The 18,585-nt window shown below is 41.3% G+C and overlaps 2 long non-coding RNA genes, 3 other non-coding genes and 1 pseudogene across 13 annotated transcripts in view; 1 reads left to right on the forward strand and 5 right to left on the reverse strand.

Moving 5' to 3' along the window:
• LOC113585092 (uncharacterized) overlaps nt 1-13,747 on the reverse strand; it is a 17,939-nt gene extending 4,192 nt beyond the window's left edge. For 3 of the 9 annotated variants that reach the window (XR_014117995.1, XR_014117992.1, XR_014117993.1), the window contains exons 1-6: nt 7,651-11,534; nt 4,622-5,378; nt 3,345-3,507; nt 3,135-3,237; nt 2,095-2,201; nt 1,373-1,506 (exon numbers count right to left, since the gene is read on the reverse strand). This is a non-coding gene — a long non-coding RNA (uncharacterized LOC113585092). Of the gene's footprint in view, nt 1-1,372; nt 1,507-2,094; nt 2,202-3,134; nt 3,238-3,341; nt 3,508-4,621; nt 5,379-7,650; nt 11,535-11,568; nt 12,317-13,446; nt 13,632-13,707 lie in introns of those variants that run through there. The other 6 variants (XR_014117996.1, XR_014117998.1, XR_014117997.1 and 3 more) reach the window with 6 other exon arrangements.
• Nucleotides 5,464-5,582, reverse strand: LOC145651908 (U2 spliceosomal RNA; annotated as a pseudogene).
• Nucleotides 10,406-10,569, reverse strand: LOC145651910 (U1 spliceosomal RNA). Its single transcript, XR_014118004.1, has one exon. It is a non-coding gene; the product is annotated as a U1 spliceosomal RNA (small nuclear RNA).
• On the reverse strand, nt 11,322-11,512 carry LOC113584393 (U2 spliceosomal RNA). The gene has a single exon (XR_004776929.1). It is a non-coding gene; the product is annotated as a U2 spliceosomal RNA (small nuclear RNA).
• Nucleotides 13,748-16,494: 2,747 nt separating the features above from the next.
• Nucleotides 16,495-18,530, forward strand: LOC118242573 (uncharacterized). Its single transcript, XR_004776910.2, has 2 exons — nt 16,495-17,144; nt 18,051-18,530. It is a non-coding gene; the product is annotated as an uncharacterized LOC118242573 (long non-coding RNA).
• trnastop-uca (transfer RNA opal suppressor (anticodon UCA)) lies at nt 17,036-17,122 on the reverse strand. Its single transcript has one exon. It is a non-coding gene; the product is annotated as a tRNA-Sec (tRNA).
• Nucleotides 18,531-18,585: the final 55 nt, after the last annotated feature.

Consider the following 18,585-nt stretch of genomic DNA (forward strand, 5'->3'; position numbering starts at 1 on the left):
AAATTAGAAACCTCTAGACCTGCAGCACCACACTTTCAGACCGCACCATCAGCTTCATGTGACATTGTTGGGTTTTTTATCACCGAAGTGTATACAGTACGTAATAACAAGTGCAAGTGCGGCGGTAGTCTGGTTCCAGGAGGAACTTGTCAACCTAGCGTACGGCCATGTTCCAGATAAAAGGAATACTTGAATAACCATCATTTTTAAGAGAGTGTATGACTTCCAAACACTGGGGGAAACGGGCCAAAACCGATATATACTAGCAAGCTAATAAACTACAACACCCATTAACGAGTTCTTCCCTTTACAAAACTAGCACATGAACGTTTGCTAGGTTAACAAGTTTCTCTCGTACAAAACTACCGCTCCACTAGCACTTGAAAGCTTAAGTGCTAGTCTTCACATAATTTGGGGGTGGGTGCAATCGTGTTCTGTGCATATCCCCTCACATCAACATATCACATTTATAAAAAGCAACACCGACCAGTTTAACCTCTGTGTGCACCTCCAATTTAAGCGATTTATACTTCTACACTATAACACTAGCTATCTGAAACTATACATATAGCACAATGATCATTCGTCATTCAAATTGAACTAGACACTTGGGCCAAGACAGTCATTCAAATCCAGGCGCCCCCGCCCTCGCCCCCCCTCCCCCTCCTCGTTATTTAGCTTCCATGTGAGCTCATCTAAATTTAAAAAAAAAAAAAAGGATTTTCCGCTAGGTGTCATAGACATCTCCAAAGTGCCCCCGGACCTCTCCGATTGCACAAAAAGCCGTCAGCCACCATACATCCAAGATTTGTTTCGCAAAAACATCACAACGATGTTTGACAACGTAGTAAAAACAATATTAGTTTCATTGCTAAAAGGATACACGATAGTAGCTTCACTGCTAATAGGATAAAAAGTTATACCGGGGAGAACACATTGTAAATACTGTAAATAAATAGTACGCATTCTCTTATGTACAAACATTCATTTAGACTTACGAAAGCCGAGCCATTTCCCAGCGGGAAACATTTGTAATGGAAACATCGTAGTCCATGTTCGAAGCTACTGAACCGTCACGCTCCGCTTCCAGCTCATATGTGCACGCAAACAACTCCACGTTTACTTCATCTAAAGTAAACCTCTTCCTTTCCATGATGTCCAAATGTATTAGCGATCAAATCATCCAGTAAATATATCGACGACAACACCAGTTTCACCAAACAGCTTCACACGCGTACGCTACATCTTATCTGGCTACAGCGCAGCAGAGGTCTATTGTTTTGCGCATTGCCCCCCTCCCCCCTCCCACCTCCACAAAGTGAACGGAAAAAAACACGAAAACAAGCACCAGCAACAGATGACGGTAACTTACCTGTACTGTGCGGGTACTGCCTGCTCTGATTGGTCAGCTCGTCCACGTTCTGCTCGCTGAACCCACAGAACGATTCCGCCCCTACACGTCTCGCCTGTCCTTCAGTCTGCGCTCGAAAACGACGTAAAATCCAGCTGTTTAACAAGAATGAATTATGCCGAGTTAATGATTAAAGATTTCAACTGATAATTTGTCAGATTTATCTGCAGGCGAACTCTTGTGTATTGCCATGTTTTGTTTTGTTTTGTTTTTAAGCGCAATACATTTTCAAGCAGCACTCGCGAAATCATTAGTTTTAGAAAATCTTCCATCTTAGAATTCATTAAGTTTATGCTGGTTTCGAAGCTCTTCGCCGTCCCGCAACAGTGAACTGGGACTGCGACATTAATTAGCCAGCTAGCTACAGCATGTAATCATAAAACCAATTGCACCGATGTAAATATAAATCCACATTCACGTGAACATTATTTAACATTTAGTGATGTAAAAAAAAAAAACCCATATCGCCATATTTCCGCGCAACGTAATCTAAAATTGAACCTGCAGCCGATTAACAAAACCATTCCAACACGCTAAGATTAATTGGGCTCGTTACCCGATCTCGAGCAATGGGTCTACGGGTTAGCTACAGCCAACAATTCGACACCGGAACACTCGTTGTAGCTAGCACACACCTTGTTTGCTTCAAACATCCTAAAACACAAACAGTAAAGCATACTTACAGACTGTGAGCCGCCGAGTCACACACGGTTGTAACAGCTGCCGAGGCACGGAGTAAGAGAGATGAAAAACCAGGATCGAACTTCACACGGGTTTTGAAGCTGTCCTCCTTGAAGTACATTTACGGCATTTAGCAGACGCTCTTATCCAGAGCGGCTTACAAAAGTGCTTTGTCATTTACTCATAGAATACATCCTAGTACAGTACAGTAGGTTAGAATCAAACATGCCAATGAACTAGAATACTGTAGAAATACAGGGACGAATGCTGACACCTAGAAGTACAAAATACATAAGGTCTATTTTAAACAATGATAGGTGCTATAAACAATACGTGCCAGAGTTTGTTAAACAACATAAACCATACCCTACAATAAGTACTAAATTAGTCAGTCAATATGGGAGCAGTGTCAGTTGTCCTTTAGATATTCTGCAAATAGATGGGTCTTCAGTCCGCGTTTGAAGACTGCAAGGGACTCTGCTGTCTGGACAGCAGTTGGGAGTTCATTCCACCATCTCGGAGCCAGGACGGAAAAGAGTCTCGATGCTTGTCGTCCATGAGACCTGAAGCAAGGTATTTCAAGCCGAGCCGTGCTTGAGGTACGGATCGGGCTTTGACCGTTGACCTCATGTATGAAGAGGCTGGTCCATTTTTGGCTTTGTAGGCAAGCATCAAGGTATTAAATCTGATGCGTGCAGCTACAGGGAGCCAATGAAGGGAGCGCAGCTGTGGAGTAACGTGTGAACGTCGGAAGATTGAAGACCAGTCGTGCTGCTGCATTCTGGACAAATTGTAGAGGTTTGATGGCTCTTAGAGAAAGATCAGCAAGTAGCGAGTTGCAGTAGTCTAGCTTTGAGATCACAAGAGACTGCACAAGCTTCCTGCGAGAGAAACGGTCGAATCCTTGGTATGTTACAAAGGAGGACTCTGCAAGACCGGGTTAGATTAGAAACATGAGTTGACAACGACAACTGGTTGTCCAAAGTTATGCCCAGGGAGTTCTCAAAGGAAACAGCAAGCTCATGGTAAGGCTTGGGAGTACCTGGGATGAACAGAAGCTCGGTTTTACTGGGGTTGAGCTTCAAGTGGTGGGCTGTCATCCATGACGCGATGTCAGTCAAGCGTGCTGAGATACGTCTGGAGACCTGCGTGTCAGAGGTTGGAAAAGAAAGAAATAATTGAGCGTCATCAGCATAGCAGTGGTAGGAGAAACCATGAGCAGATATTACATCACCAAGAGAATCAGTACCACCCTGGCGGTTTTGAATGCAGTAGGCACGTATCCAGAAGATAAGCAGTTGTTGACGATGACAGAGACGAAAGGAAGCAGATCTTTTGCGATTGTCTAGAACAGAGCGCAAGGAATTGGATCCAGCGGACATGTAGTCAGGAAGTCAGGAGTTGAAGAATTTCATCTGAAGAGAGAGGAGACAGAGAAGTCAGAGAGTTGGATGTTGGGGAATGCACATCGGTTGGAGGAGTGGGTAACAGAGCAGTGGAAGAAACAGTGGTAAAAATTCATTTCAACCACTGACTTCTTCATGGTTCTACCTTTGGCAGAGCATACAAAGGAGATTTCCCGTCACAACCCAGAACGCCAAATATCTTGAACCAAGTTTCACATAGGCCCCTGCCTACTCAATTCACAACGTACGCAACCTCAAGCTCTTCCCAGGTAGACACCTCCCTTCACGACGGTGAGGTCAACACAGCGAACCAACCCCTTCAAGCTCAATTTTAAAGCAACCATTTTCAAAACCTCTTTAGACATATAATCATATTGGCCTCCCCGGTGACATAGGCCATGCCATGCCTACATTTGTGAAGCATTTCATAACTTGGGGGAAACTCATAACAGATTCTCTGTTCACACAGATGTGATATAAAAGACAAAGAAGTTTTATTTTATCTTTTTTTTTTTTTGTATGAACTTGTGTTCGAATCTGCTCCTGCCTGACACACTCACCTCTCGGGTCTGTGTTGAAGGACACTCATGGAGCAATACATTTAATGTAAAAAGGAACCTGTGAAATAGTTACCCAATTTTTAAAACCAGATTAAGTAGTAGATTTCCAATGTTTTACACTTCGGCAGTACACGGCAAAGGCGATCGCTGTAACTATGTGGCCTAGGTCCCCAGGCCTGCACTGAGGCATACTCAATAAGCAAGCATTTCATTTGCTCTTGAGTACGCAAAATCTGTAACTCAATTTAAAAATGGATTGTAGGTGGGATTTTGCATAACTTGGATTGGTGGAGTCACGAATACTATAGAACCACGTGATCCAATCCCCTCATTTCAGGTCCATATTAAACTTTCTCCTGGGGAGGAAATGGTCCAAAGTCAAAATTGCAAAACATTATGCTTGGTGATCCTAGCAACACCAAGCTGGAAACAGGGAAATTCACTTACACAGTCTTCTGTATGCAGTGATAAAATCATGAAAAGATTTACACGTTTCACTTTGCGAACAAGGTGGATGAACCGTCTGCCTTACTGAACAACCAGTGGATGTACAGGGAGCGTACCTAGCGTGGGAGTTCTCCTACTCCACTGCTGTAGTTGTTTACGTCCCTCCGTGGGCTGTGTCGAAGAGCGCTAGCGACATCTTTCACTCGGTCATCGCGGGACTTCAGAGAAAACATTCCAACGCCCTCTTATTGATCTGTGTTTATTTCAGTCATGTCTCCTTTTCTCCTGTCCTCACCAACTTTAAACAGTATGTTAACCGTGCAACGAGAGGGCATAACGTTTTGGACCATTTTTTACGTCAACGTGAAAAAAAGCATAGAAAACGGGTCCGAACAACACAGCAGATGTGTTGAATGGGATGAAAAGCTTGACAGTCTGTAGAGTACAAGGAGATCAGGCATTTGCATCTGAACTTAATCTAATGTTTCAACAGGTTTGACACAACCCCCACCACTGTGTGCTCAGACGGTGAGACTAGGTCTCCACCCAACCTGCCCCCATTCACACCTCTGTTGGAGTCCCTGCTCTATGACCCATCAACACCCCTGTCACCCTCTCTGCTCTCAGCAGACTTCTGACCCCAGAGGACAGCCTCGTTCCTGCCAATAGCTCCCTTCAAAACAACATTAAAATAACACTTGACCAGGACCAATTCTGCCATCCTCCCTTCATCTCTTCCCCCACAACCAGGAATTCTTAGCTCCCTGCATACTCCCTCATCACCCAGCCCTACCTTCACCATCGTCCAGGTAAAGCGGGAGCTCTACGGGCTTCACAGTCACAGAGCTAGTGGGCCTGATGACATCTGTACTCCTAAAGAATTTTAAAAGTGAACACAACACACAGAATTAAAACAAGAAGCTTGCCATATAAATATGAGCTAAGAATCTTTGATGATGGGAGGTACACTGTTCACAGAGGTGCTGCGATACTGGGTCTGTGTGTGGAGTGGATGGAACAAGCCCCTATTCCATCTCCCTGTTCCAAAAATCTATTTAATATATGGTCTCCAGGTAGGGGACCGGAATTACAAATAGCAAACCTCTGCAGAAAAATCATCAAACAATACCTATGTTATATGCAGACATGCTAATGCTAATGGTACTGATGAGGAAACCACACCCTCGAATCAGAATTTAAATTGCCCAATTTTTATTATTATTTTTTTTTACCTGCTAGTCTCCACAGTAACCTCTGCTGGCTTGAAAGCAAAAGACAGCCACACGCAGGGAGAAATACTAGAGTACCAACTATATAAACAAGGCAGTACGTCCTTCAAGAAGAGAATAGATTGAATATGATTGAATGTGAAGGCAAACTTTGCCTGTCTTTTCAGACTGAAGCCCTAGATCTGGTCCACAGCCATCCTAATATACATGTTTAACACATAAACTGTCTTTTTTAAATTGGTTGTGCCTCACATCATTTGTATCAGATATTTCTAAAATGTTGCTTCCCTTTCTAGTGCTGTTAGTTTTAGTGAACTCTAACCTTATCACAAAGCCTCGTTGGGTGTTCTTTAGTTTAAATCGTACTTCTCATTCATTCTATCTTTTTCAACCGTGCCATCATTCCTCCAGATTCAAAGGGGACAAAGAAAACACATGATCTGGATGTCTGTCACAATTATCCTAAATGAAGTGCAATTGACATGCTAGTGACCAGCAATGGCCCCCTGACGACTGATGAACAAATAAGCAAACTAAAAACGACTTCTGCATTAAAACAATTCGACATGTAAGCGGGGTGTTAATGGATGGCTTGTTCCTTTTCATTTTTGCTATGCTCCTGGAGGGCTTAGACCCCCATTCACACTCACGCGTCTGCCGTTAACTATCGGCAGAGGAAAAACAAAAAACAAAAACAGTTGACTTTCCCTTATGGTAATTCCTGGTTTAAAATTCTAGCTAGGTCACTTTGTCCGTGGAAAGTCATTGGGCGTGAATGACGTCACACGACCCGTTTATTTACATTTAGCTAACGCGTTTATCCAAAGCAACTTATAATTACAAACGAGTACAGCTTGAGCTACTAGGTTAAGGGTCTCGGCTCAGGTGCCCAAGTTGAACCAGCAACCTTTTGATTGCTAGACAAATGCCTTAATCACTGAGCCACCACTGCCTCAAAGCCAATCAAAAATTATTTATTAGACTTTGGACCGAATTTATTGTATCTATCTGTCACATCTTTCTCTGCATTAGCTTGGCGCCAACTCAAAACCAGCCCAACGATCTTGTGAGACACAAGTTAGCAGAAACACAAAAGATCGACGAGCCTTATTTATGTGCTTTACATAAGTACCAGCTTCATGGAGGAAGCTTCTGAATATGCTGAACATAATCGTGGACCTTATTTCTCGTCTCCAAATAGCGGACTAGGCGGCTGACTACCTTTCGTCTTTAATTGGTATCTCAAAATGTTTTCATCATACACTATGTCATATTGCAGCCAACGTCTATACAGACGCACGTACTTGGGCAACATACGCCATACATTGGTTTAAAACTAGGCCTACATTTTCAAATCACATATGACCAAAAGGCCGAGATAGAGCACAGTTTCTCAGGAAGAAAACAAAAGGACACGTGCGCTATTGCGTTTAATGTTTTCATATCTGCCACTAGCCTCTATTCGTGGCAAGCAGTTTATTAAACGACCAAGATATTTTAGCTGATTGTCGTCTCATCAACAGTCACGCAAAAGAACGTCTAGCAGTCATTGGCCTGTGGCCTCGGTAAACCGCTGCAAATGTTACTTTAAACACGCACCTATCGACTGCCGTTACAAGCAAAAGCAATTTCCATACTTCGAACTTAGCACTGCTTTTAAACAGTCAGATCACGCCAAAAGATTGTTTTATTCCGAAAGAAATTAAACAATTCTAACGCGTTTGTTCAAAAGGGCGATTTTAGGCTTACGGTGAAAAAACTTGTGACGCGCACTATTACTGAGAGTAGTTTCTCTCTACAAAAACGTACCGTTACACAAATGATGATTCTGCTTTGAACAGCACTTCTCCCCATTTCCCTAATATTATTATATACTATATTTACATAGCATGTTATTTTCCAAGAAAAATGCTTACCTCACATTATACGTGCGTCTGATTCAGAGCGGGTCTTAAATTTAGGCCTGCAAAGTAAATCCGCGTCACGGCAAGAGGATCTGCAGTTCGGTTCTACGTTTGGCAACTACTAAGTGCATCATTTCTAAAGACTAATTCCTCATACGTGCGATTATCAAGCAGATTTGGCATCACGTCCTAGACAAGTGAGAGATTAGAGAGCTAGAGGCTTCCTGGTTGACTAAAACTGCGGGCATGATTTTATTTTAGGCTTTCTATCTGAAATAGTCAACTTACTCAGTACTAAAAACACATCCTTCAAAACCTAGGTAAAACGTAGCTTCAAAATGAATCCCTGAGCCATTTATATTTTTCTTCTTCATTTCTTTCTTTGTCCTTAAAATTGTTTTGTATTCATTTTGGCAGCTTGAATTTTGGGAAAGGGTTCAGGTTCCTCTTGTTCTTAACATTTAAAGGCTTCTAAATGTGTTGTGAAACAGGTAGTCAGAAGCCACAGCATTATCAGATGCTGATGCACGTCTAGCTTCCAGAATCTGCATATATTTTACAAATTGACAGGGAAAGATGATGGAAGGTAGGGATGAGTTTGATTTCCAAACTCAGTATAGGGCTGGGCTTCCCGTGGTTCTTTTTAAAAGAGAGGTATGCCTCATTTGAGTTGATCAAGTGTCTTCAAATAATCATTTTTATCCAGGTGACTACAAGCAAAGCAAAGCACCATATCCTTCATTTAATAGGTCAGTTACACTCCATGTTTATCAAAAGCATTTAATATTAATGGTCATAGTAATGCCACACAAATTCACAAAGTGTTTAAGACATGTCTGGCTCAGTTTGCTTTCTGTGTGAACTCACTAAAACAGTGCAGATTTTAAATAAATGACCACAAAAAGAAGAAATGATATATTGCAACAGGAAAAATAGATTTTTCTTTAGAAATGAAAGAGTAGTTCAAAGAGAACTCAGCACCTTCTATATCATAATTGTAACCAACATTTTCATTATGTGAAATAATTGATTCAAGCTTAAGACTAGAAATTAAAAAGAAATTACAGTTTATCAATCGAATGGGAAATTCGATTCACACTTATCCTCATTCCAGTAAAATGCCACAGTATTTACAGTTTGATGTGAACAAAACAAACAAACAAACAAACAAAAACTTCTCAATTTTTGGTTTATGACAACCAACCGCAGATAAATTCTGTATAACCAAGATTATGCCTCGGTCGTCATTGCAACTGTTTTCTCCCAGAGACAATGTTTAAAACAAAATCAAGCGCCACTAAATGTGTCAATTCTTAAATGTAAAAAACAGCTCTGAATTTATTTCCCCCCTACAATACAAGGTAAAGGGCAGGGTAAACGGGGTCAAAAATGCAGCAATAAGAAGCGCTTACATTTAATTTTGCTGCTAATTTCAGTTACAAAAGTGGCTTTTTGCTCTTATACAAAATGGAGCTATAGTTATTAAAGAATTAACATATAGCCCAAGTTGGGAGTTTAAGGGACAATTTACTCTTGAATCTCTCCTTTAAAAAAAAAACTTACAGAGCAACAAGAATAATGGAAAACCTTAAAAAAAAAAAAAAAAAAAAAAAAAGTATAAAAATAATCAAAATTAAAAAAAAAATCAAGAGAATAAATCTGTATATTAAGCAAAAAAAGGAGCGGTAAAACACGATTCACTAAACAAATTCATGACTAATTGTTTTCTCACAAAAATCAAGAAAACATTCATGGAAAAGACCTTGTGCGATCCTAAAATGCTTTTTTCATGATAATAGATTCTCTTCCAATGGAAATAGCATGACAAAACACAAAGATTCTCAGTCACAGTAACTAAAATTGAAAAAAATCTCTTAAAACCTGTATATTTCGAACCATTAGAAACACGCATTTTATAAAATTCTTAATGCTTTAGAAAAATGTTCATATATCCATTAATATACATTTATATCTTCACTAAATTCAAGTGGCATGGCCAATATGATATATCTAGGCTTGTCTAGTTTTGAAGATAAATTAATACAATAAATTAACAGCACCAATGAAAAACTACAAACGGCATTTACACATTTCTGTATTCAAGACAGAAACAGAAAAAAAATAAAAAAAGAATAGAGATGCCATTTTTATACATGTTTTACTGCCATTGCTACGACAGCACAAACCGTGTTTCATTGTAAGACCGTCATGTTGTGTAAGGTCGCTGATAGTAAACTGGGGTCTTAGCGGCAAATTGATTAAAGTGAATTGGTTTATGTGACTACAACACCCCCACACACCATTTCATTTTTAACATGTATTTACTGAAATCAAACCCCCTACTGACCAGGTGAAAATTCCTGTGTAGTGTTTCTTTGCAGTCTGAACATGCATCTGTTCTCCACTTGCCGTATTGCTCCCTATAGTCAATGACAAGCTCCTCATCTTGTAGCAGTGACAGCAATTTGAGCTTCCGTAGACCTGATCTTAGTCAAAAGGCTAACCAAGCGTCAGCAGCCTATGAGAGGGGTACAGTAAACATGTTATACTGTGTGAAATTGTTTTCGTGAACAAGAAACCTAACGTGCATGAAAAGCATTTTGTTCCTGTGTCACTTGTGATTTAAAGCAATAAAAAGATAAGAGACTAGCTTCTAGAAAATAAGGGTTTAATACGCAAAGCAAACACACTCAGCAAGGGTGCACCGCTGCATCGAGACCCACAACAAGACGTAAACACACACAACTATTTTTGAACCCAAGTAAATCAGGGGAGAGCGCGAACGCAGTCCCCCACTACCAGAAATTATGCAGTCGAGATTCCCACATTTGGGGAATTCGCAGGGGTCAGCACAGCCGGAGTGCAATGGCTGAGCCTCACCCTGGGTGAACCACCTGCGTGATCATGGTGTCTCCCCTGCCAGGTAAGTATGACCTCTACCCGCGCGCTAGCGGGGAGTCCCTCGGAGCTTCCTAATGCACTAGGACGGTGAAGACACACGAATGAAGACTGAATAAAGACTGCAGCAAGACGAATATAATGTTTTCACACATCCGACTGTCTACAATGTGCAGTATTGAGAATATTTGCAAACATGGTTTGCCGTTTCCCGTTATTATGCATTAACGGGTTCCACGGGAGAACATATCGTCACTTCCGGCGTAGGTCAAACGCTGTTCTTGTAGCTCGTGTAAAAAAAGTAGTAAAACGCTCGTTAGTAAACACAAAGCGTACGCTACTAAAGCACCGAACCGTGTTTTTCCATGCAAACATTGCGTTCACTCATTCCAAGCGTAAGAAGACTGCTGCCATATCGCTGCCTTGGGAACATTTGAATGCTGGCTAATGCAATGGGAGTTGTCGTTTGCTATCTGACCGAGATAGGCAAAGATCAGCAGTAACGAATCCGCTTCCAAAAGAGAAAGAACCGCGCAGTGGCATTTAAAGGCATATTGGTGTTTCACTACCGGAAATATGTCAGGAATTCCAGTAACAAAGACCCCCCGTGTCAGTTTTAGCCTGCATGACTGCTAGACATTTACACGTTATTTTATCACGCACTAGCTCTGCTCAAACAGCTTTAGAATCTGGCCAGCACAACGCTAAAGGAAGTCGAAACACATTCACAGCGCACACACAAACTCAAAAAAAAAGATCTAATTTTAACCCCATAAAGTCCCCGAGGGGAGTGCACCGTTCCTGGAAGTACTGCAATACCAGGTCGATGCGTGGAGTGGACGGAGCAAGCCCCTATTCCATCTCCCTGTTCCAAAAATCAATTTAATATATGGTCCCCGGGTAGGGGACGTATCAGATATTAAACTGATAAGAACAGATACTACACTTGATCTTAGCCAAAAGGCCGAGAAGCGATACCGACCGCCTAGCCGAACTGCGGTAGCCGTTCAAGGCGTTAGAAATAACACTTACGGTTGTACAACAATTCGCCACGACTTTCATAAAAACGGAAGGAAACTATCTGAATATCCAATTTCAGTCATGAAATCCCCGTGAAAAACTATGCTGCATGTAGTGCACGGACCCGAAAAGTGACTCTTTCAATAATGTGACTTATGGTTGCCTACCGACCAATCAAATACAAGTATGTCAATTCTTTTCTAATATGGTCTTCAATAATATCTTAGACACAATACAACTTCTGGACTTGCAAACGATTTAATATTGTGCTGTCGCACAATATTGTAGCACAAAATTCTATTCACTGTTCTGACAAATATCAGTTAAATGTCAAACGTTTAACAAGCTTCCGTGTCCCTCTTGTGGTTAAATGCAGTACTACAGCATGTGGTACCTCACCATAAGGCCGTTTCTAATAATGAAATCCTCTCTGAGCCATTAAAACCGTACGACAAAGTATCCCAAGCAAAACTACAAAATGCGAGAAGGTAAATTAACCAACCACTGTGCAATATTTCATCTCAAATGAGAAAATTAACCACCACGTATGGGTTTTTATTTTTATATTTTACCGTTCTTTTAAAGACATTAATTTTCTCAGCAGTGCCTTGAAGGTTTTGAAGGAGACCCTGCGATGGCAGCTTGAAAGCTTCTGTCTCAGAGACAGCACGCACTGACGTCCACCACTACCAACAGCAGATCTGCAGCTCCAGTATGCCCGACGACCACTTGACCTCATCGGCCACTTTGACCCCATCGACTGTAATAAAAACACCAGTCAAACACTTGCATCAGGCGGTGCTAAAACATGTATTTTGGTGTTTTTAAAGCTCCCCTTTAGGAAATACATGTAAAGATAGTCTCACTGATGAATATTCAAGTCGATGCAGGGGCCGCAAAAGGTGTTTGCCCCACTTAAACCCCCGAGAACATCGTCTTTAATTTGTCTCCTCCTGGCATTAAGAGAGGTGTGTTCACGCTTCACCAACACACGGCCGAGCGTCTGGCGGAGACACTGACTAGTGCGCATGCTCTCTGGCTCAACTCTACCGCGTCAGCGCAAACAACACGGACCATATCGGCCATGTTTGTGGTCTCAAATCTTCACAATAGGACACAGTCAACCGCACATGTTTACGCCTGCATCGGAGGACACACCAGTTCTCCAACACCGTTGATTAACACATTCACTAGATGTCGTGTCAAATGACATTCGTCTCCACTTCTGTGGTAAAGATGCTAACCACCAGATAGGTAGAATGACCGAGTTAACTGTTAAAGTAACCGAGCTAGCTAATTATCTTCTGAGTTATGTTTTGTTGCTGAAATATAAATGAGACATTTACCCCACCAAAAAGATTTTGAAAAATAATACGAACCTCCGGGTAAATAAACTAGGCCGTCACACACTGTAGCTAACCCCAGATTTTCTAATATAAGGTTGTGGCCACTGGGGGGCAGCGGTAGTGTTCAGTTTGAATGTCGAGAAAACGCATATAAAACATTTAAATTACGAAAGAGCTGTTTCGTACAAATCAATCAAAGCACAAATAGGAGCTGTCGTGTAAAGAAAATTGTGTTAGCCAGCCAGCTAACTAGATTTGGAAGGTCGATGTCCATTCACCACTGTGCCACACAGTATCTTCCACTAGGTGTACTAGATCTCTCCAAAATGCCCCAAACCTCTCCAAATGCACGAAAATATATTTTTGTTTGCTTTGCTAGTAGATCGCAACAATGTTCGACAACTTACTAAAAGACAAAATCATCTTAACTTTTATTATCTCAATTACAAAAAGGCTCAAATAAGCTAAAGGTTATGCTGGGGAAATACTGCGATACTTGAAATAAATAGTATGCGCTCTCTTATGCACGTTCATTTAGACTTACGACATTTCCAGCATGACATCGTTTCCATCACAAATGCTTCCTTTTGCTCGTAGTCCATGCTAGAAGCCACTGAACCGCCACTCTCAGCTTCCATCGCAGCACTGCACCCAAACACCTCCACATAAACTTCAGCTAAAGTAAGCCTCTTCCTTTGGTCAAAAGCCTCTCCGTGATGGTCAAAAGTATTGGCGATCAAACGATCCACTAAAACTATCCGTGAATGGATCCGTTTCGCCCAAGAGCGTGTGCGCTACTGCTTACCTGTCTGGGCGCACCAGAGGTCTCCTGTGCTGCGTCTCCCTCTGTGGCGGTGGACGTTTTCAGCTGAGGGAACGACACTTTTGAACCCCTTCCCCCAACACCTAGTTTCTCAGAGGTGTGAACGACTGTCACTCAAAGAAAATGGCTCTTTATGGCCCAATAGCAACCACGGAATACAGAGGACAGCTCCGGCTCTCTATTCATGAAGAATTCTACGTGAAAACGACACTGTGAAAACAGTTGCTCGTTTTAATGTAAAACCTCGCGCCTTGTCTAAGCAGAAATAAGCAGGTAGTGTGGGGAAAATGCAGAAGATAGCCACGCTAAATGTGTCCGTCTGAAACGTGTTTGAAAGCTATACTGCTGCACAGGTCCAAGGCCCAAATACTGTCATATTCTCTCAGGGTAAATATGCATACGGATGACCACACAGACATGTGTGACAGGCATTACATTTTTTTAAAAAAAGTGACGCTTAAAAAAACCCAGCAACAATTTAAAACAACTTACACTTATGACTGAGTACAACTTGAGGGTCTTGCTCAGGGGCCCAACACTGGTAACTTGGCAGCAGTGGGGCTTGAACCAGCGACCTTCTGATTTCTTCTCCAGCACCAAGCACAGGTCATAATTTGATTTGATGCATATTTAGAAATGCTTGTATCATTTCTAATCGTGTTTTATCCTTCCTTTTCTTGTTGAATCTCTGTCTCTCTTTTTTCCTCCAAATAGGCAAATGTGTGCTTGCAGTACAGAGGCAGAGACTGGAGCAACACGTTAGAGATTAGAGAACAGAGGCGGCAGCAGCGATGGCTTTAGTTGATTTCTTTACCAAACGTTTGTAAATTGCAGTAAATGCAAAAAAGGGTGTGTAAGTGTAGTGTAGGAGATTAAAGTGTAGGAGATTTTGACTGAACCATAGTTGAAAGGAGGTGTGTCTTTCTGAGAGATTCAACCAATGGGAGGGGTGTGTGTGAGTGGGTGAGTGAGAGAGAGACAGACCTGAGACTGTACACGTGTGGGGACACAATATGTGCCAGAGTAACCGGGGGAGTGGAGCGGAGATTAAAGACTGGGGTAGTATGTATTCATATGAAAGTCAAACTTTTATATTTATTTAATCATTTGATGTTTTTCTCAATTAAAGAATTGTAAAAAAAAAAAAGTCAATAAAGCCAGTGGTTAAGGGATTTATCTTGTAATCAGAAGGTTGACAGTTCAAGCCCCACCACTGCCACCATTGGGTCCCTGAGCAAGACCCTTAACCCTCAGTTGCTCAAGTTATATTCAGTTATAATTGTAAGTTAAAAGTCACTTTGGATAAAAGTGTCAGCTAAATGCCATAAATGTAAAACAATTTTGAGGACCCTCTGTTAGATTAATCATTTTTAATATAACATATATGGAAGGGGAGGGGGTGGGTGATGATTAAAATATGATGTCTGTAATTGAAAAGAATGACATGCATGCACAAACACACACACACACACACACACACACACACACACACACACACACACACACACACACACACACACAGTAAAACCACACTAGATTGCTGTCTGTTTGTCCTATATACAGCCTAGTTAGCCATGCCTGATTACATCCCAGTTGTCCCTCGTCCATTTCCTGCTGATGTTTTTTTTTAACTATGCTCAGACTCTTGCTCCTGTGTTTTGCCATTGGCGCAGCATCAGCTTTTAACAAGAGGATTCTGAGCATATCTCACCTGAGCATATCTCACCTGAGCATATCTCACCTGAGCATATTTCATCTGAGCATATCTCACCTGCGCATATCTCACCTGAGCATATCTCACCTGAGCATATCTCACCTGAGCATATTTCATCTGAGCATATTTCATCTGAGCATATCTCCCCCGCTGTGGTCTGAAGCCACAACCTCTTCGAACATTAGCATTAAAAGTGGAGATGACTATATTCGCTGCTGCCTCCAAACTGCTTTTTCCCACAAAAATGATTTTTGGACACCATACCCATGTAATGGAATTGAAGCACTGGTTTGGATTTTTGAGAAAAATAAGTAAAACTTACCACACAACAAAATACTAAATACTAAATGAACTATTTGATCCATATATAGCTCTGGTATATAGCAAGAGAGAGTTTGAGAGTTTGTCGCAACCCTTTTCCCATACCTGTCACTCCCATGTGTTTTCGAAAAGGTTTAAGATAAAGCACCAGAATCCCCAACACTTTGTTGTTTTCATCTTGAATACACATAGAAAATACACAGTTTTGCAGTACATCTCTTTGGCACAGACTGCACTGTAGAAGCTTCTACACAACCCATGATACTGTTGACTGATGTTCATTTTAATTCCTTTCTCTGTACAATTAGGACAAATAAATCCACTGATGAACTAATACATGAACTGTCTGTAACAGCCGTGTGTCCCGCTATCTAAACACTCCTGTAAAAAAAAAAAAGAAGCACTTTTTACAACAGATGTTGTCACAAAGCAGCTTTACAAATGTCCAAATCCAAGCCCCCAGTGACCAAGCCAAGGGCAACAGTGGCAAGGGAAAAGAGCATGGTCCTAGGGCCTAGTCTTGCCCTGATAATGTGCATGTGTCCTGCAAGAGAACGTCCATCAAGGGCAACGGAGAGTGGTTGTCTGGGGTGGAGGTGTGGTGGGCTACAGTAGGGGGCATCGGGGGGTGGTGGGAGTATCCAAGGCAGCTGAGACAGGTTGAAGCTCACTAACATCACAACATCAGGGGTAGGAGCACCTCGGCAGAAAGAGAGACTAGATTATTAGGCATGTCCAGATATGAGGGTGTGTAAATTACAGAGCTATCATGTGAAATGTCCTGTTAAACATAGATGCACTTCGTGGAGGTATTTCATAATATGCACCTTCTTGCAAGTGAAAATCGTCTTTACTGAAAAGATTTTAGGCACACGTTTTTCGGAACTTTGAGGTTATAAAGGTCCTATGGAAAGCTAAATCAGGAAGCGTCAGAAATCGTCACCAGCCAATGAGATTTCATGTTTGGGTTTAAAGCCCCACTTCTCCTTCCGTCGTTGGTTGCTGATAAAAAGGCAATGACAATGACGCTGTACAGAGAACGGCCACGGTACTGCATGGTGCGTTAGAATATAACATCGTGAATTTAGAATAAATCTACAGACAAAACAAAGAAAAAACGAATACCTAAATGTGTATTTTCACAGGGTTAATTTCGTGCCAAAACGGTCGCTAGAATATTCCTGGCTTTTAATCGAATGTGTTACCTCGCAAGAGGATCAGATCAGTTGACTGCTGGATTTACCTTTCTTCCATACAAATAAAGATCGGCCGCGACGCCCGAAAGGTGGAATTGAACCACTCTGCCGCTAAGCAGCTACAGGTTTGAAGCCTGCACCCCGGACCACCGAGGGTCATCCGGGCATTAAGAAAAGCGTTGGGATCGGTAATATATACATCGATTCTTTACTAGGTGTTTTGTTCGTGGTTAGGAAAGTAATGGTCTCTTAGCTTGTAGCATATACTACTCTTTTTCTATTCTAACATAGTTTGCAATAGAATAATACAGATGGAACGAGAAAAACAAGAGAAAATGAGCAACAGTCCTCGCAAAGCATTATGGTCCATTATATGCAAATATTTTAAATGGCATTGGCTCAAAATTGGGCGTAGACTATGTGGCCTACCAGAAGAATGGCAACAGCTGAATTGTCTGTTCAGTTTAGGCATCACGAGTCCATGTATTCCAGACATTAAGATAACAAAGACTTTATTAATAAATTTAATTTACTGAGTTATTTATTTAACTGATAATGCGATAGTTTTTTTCTGTCGATTTGTGATAAGCTTTGTTTCATGTCTGGCTCTTGATGGTCTGCTAGCAGTATGTATAAATGAGCTTCAAACTATTAAATCCCCCCTCCCCCGGGCAGTAAACATTGGACTAGCTTTGTGCTCTTTTTAGCATATAGCTTTATCGCACTCTTGTTCAAAATCATTCACTTGGGTATGAAAGAGTAAACATTTACTTATTCATATTTTGCTTTCTATTATAATGCCATATCAAGACAAGGTTGTGTAGAGCCTTAATAACAAAACAAAAAAGAAATATTACTGTTTTAAAATTACCATAACCACAGTGAAGTCTAAGACTATTAATGTTGCTCATGGATCCCCAGCTATGCATTCACACGTACAAAGCGGCACGGTAAGATGTGTGAAGTAGGTGTGTAGTAAAGTGTGAATCTTAGGTGTGTAATGTTCGAAGTGTACAGTGTGTATATTAGGTGTTTTAATATGACCAGCAGTTGTATATTCACTAATCAGAAATTTTAATATTATTTATTTTCAGAAGGTCTTTTCGCAACTCACTGTCTTAGAGGTATAGCGCCATCTGTCTGCCAAACACCGAAGGAGAAGGAAGCAGGGAGCTGCCCACAGCACTTTCTGGTGAAAATATCCAGTGTAGAAATTATCTTTAAATTTAATTTGATTTATGTTGGGACTATTGTAAATGAAGTAAAACATCAAAAAATGAAAGTAGAGGAAAATTCTCGTCGATTTGGTTGGTGCGAAATGATTGCTGTATTGAACATCAAATAACGTTTACATGGACACATAGTAGCGGCCACTAGTTACCATGACAACGAGCGTCACGTGAGTCCAGTCAGCGTGAGCAGCACGTTGCCGAGGGTTGGAGGCCTTGTCTTGTTTACTTTAAAAGAATGGCAATCTCAGGAAAACGCACTTATTCTGTAACCTGCGTATTAAGGAAAAGCAAGACGTTGACATCGTGAAACATATTTTAGCCTAAGTAAATATCTTAAATGTTTGAAGCACACAATTTGTCTTTTCTTTGAAGCTGAATTTCCCTTTACGACGCAAAT

This window comes from Electrophorus electricus, chromosome 17, assembly GCF_041902795.1.
Source record: "Electrophorus electricus isolate QZ-2024a chromosome 17, ASM4190279v1, whole genome shotgun sequence".
Taxonomy (NCBI): Eukaryota; Metazoa; Chordata; class Actinopteri; order Gymnotiformes; family Gymnotidae; genus Electrophorus; species Electrophorus electricus.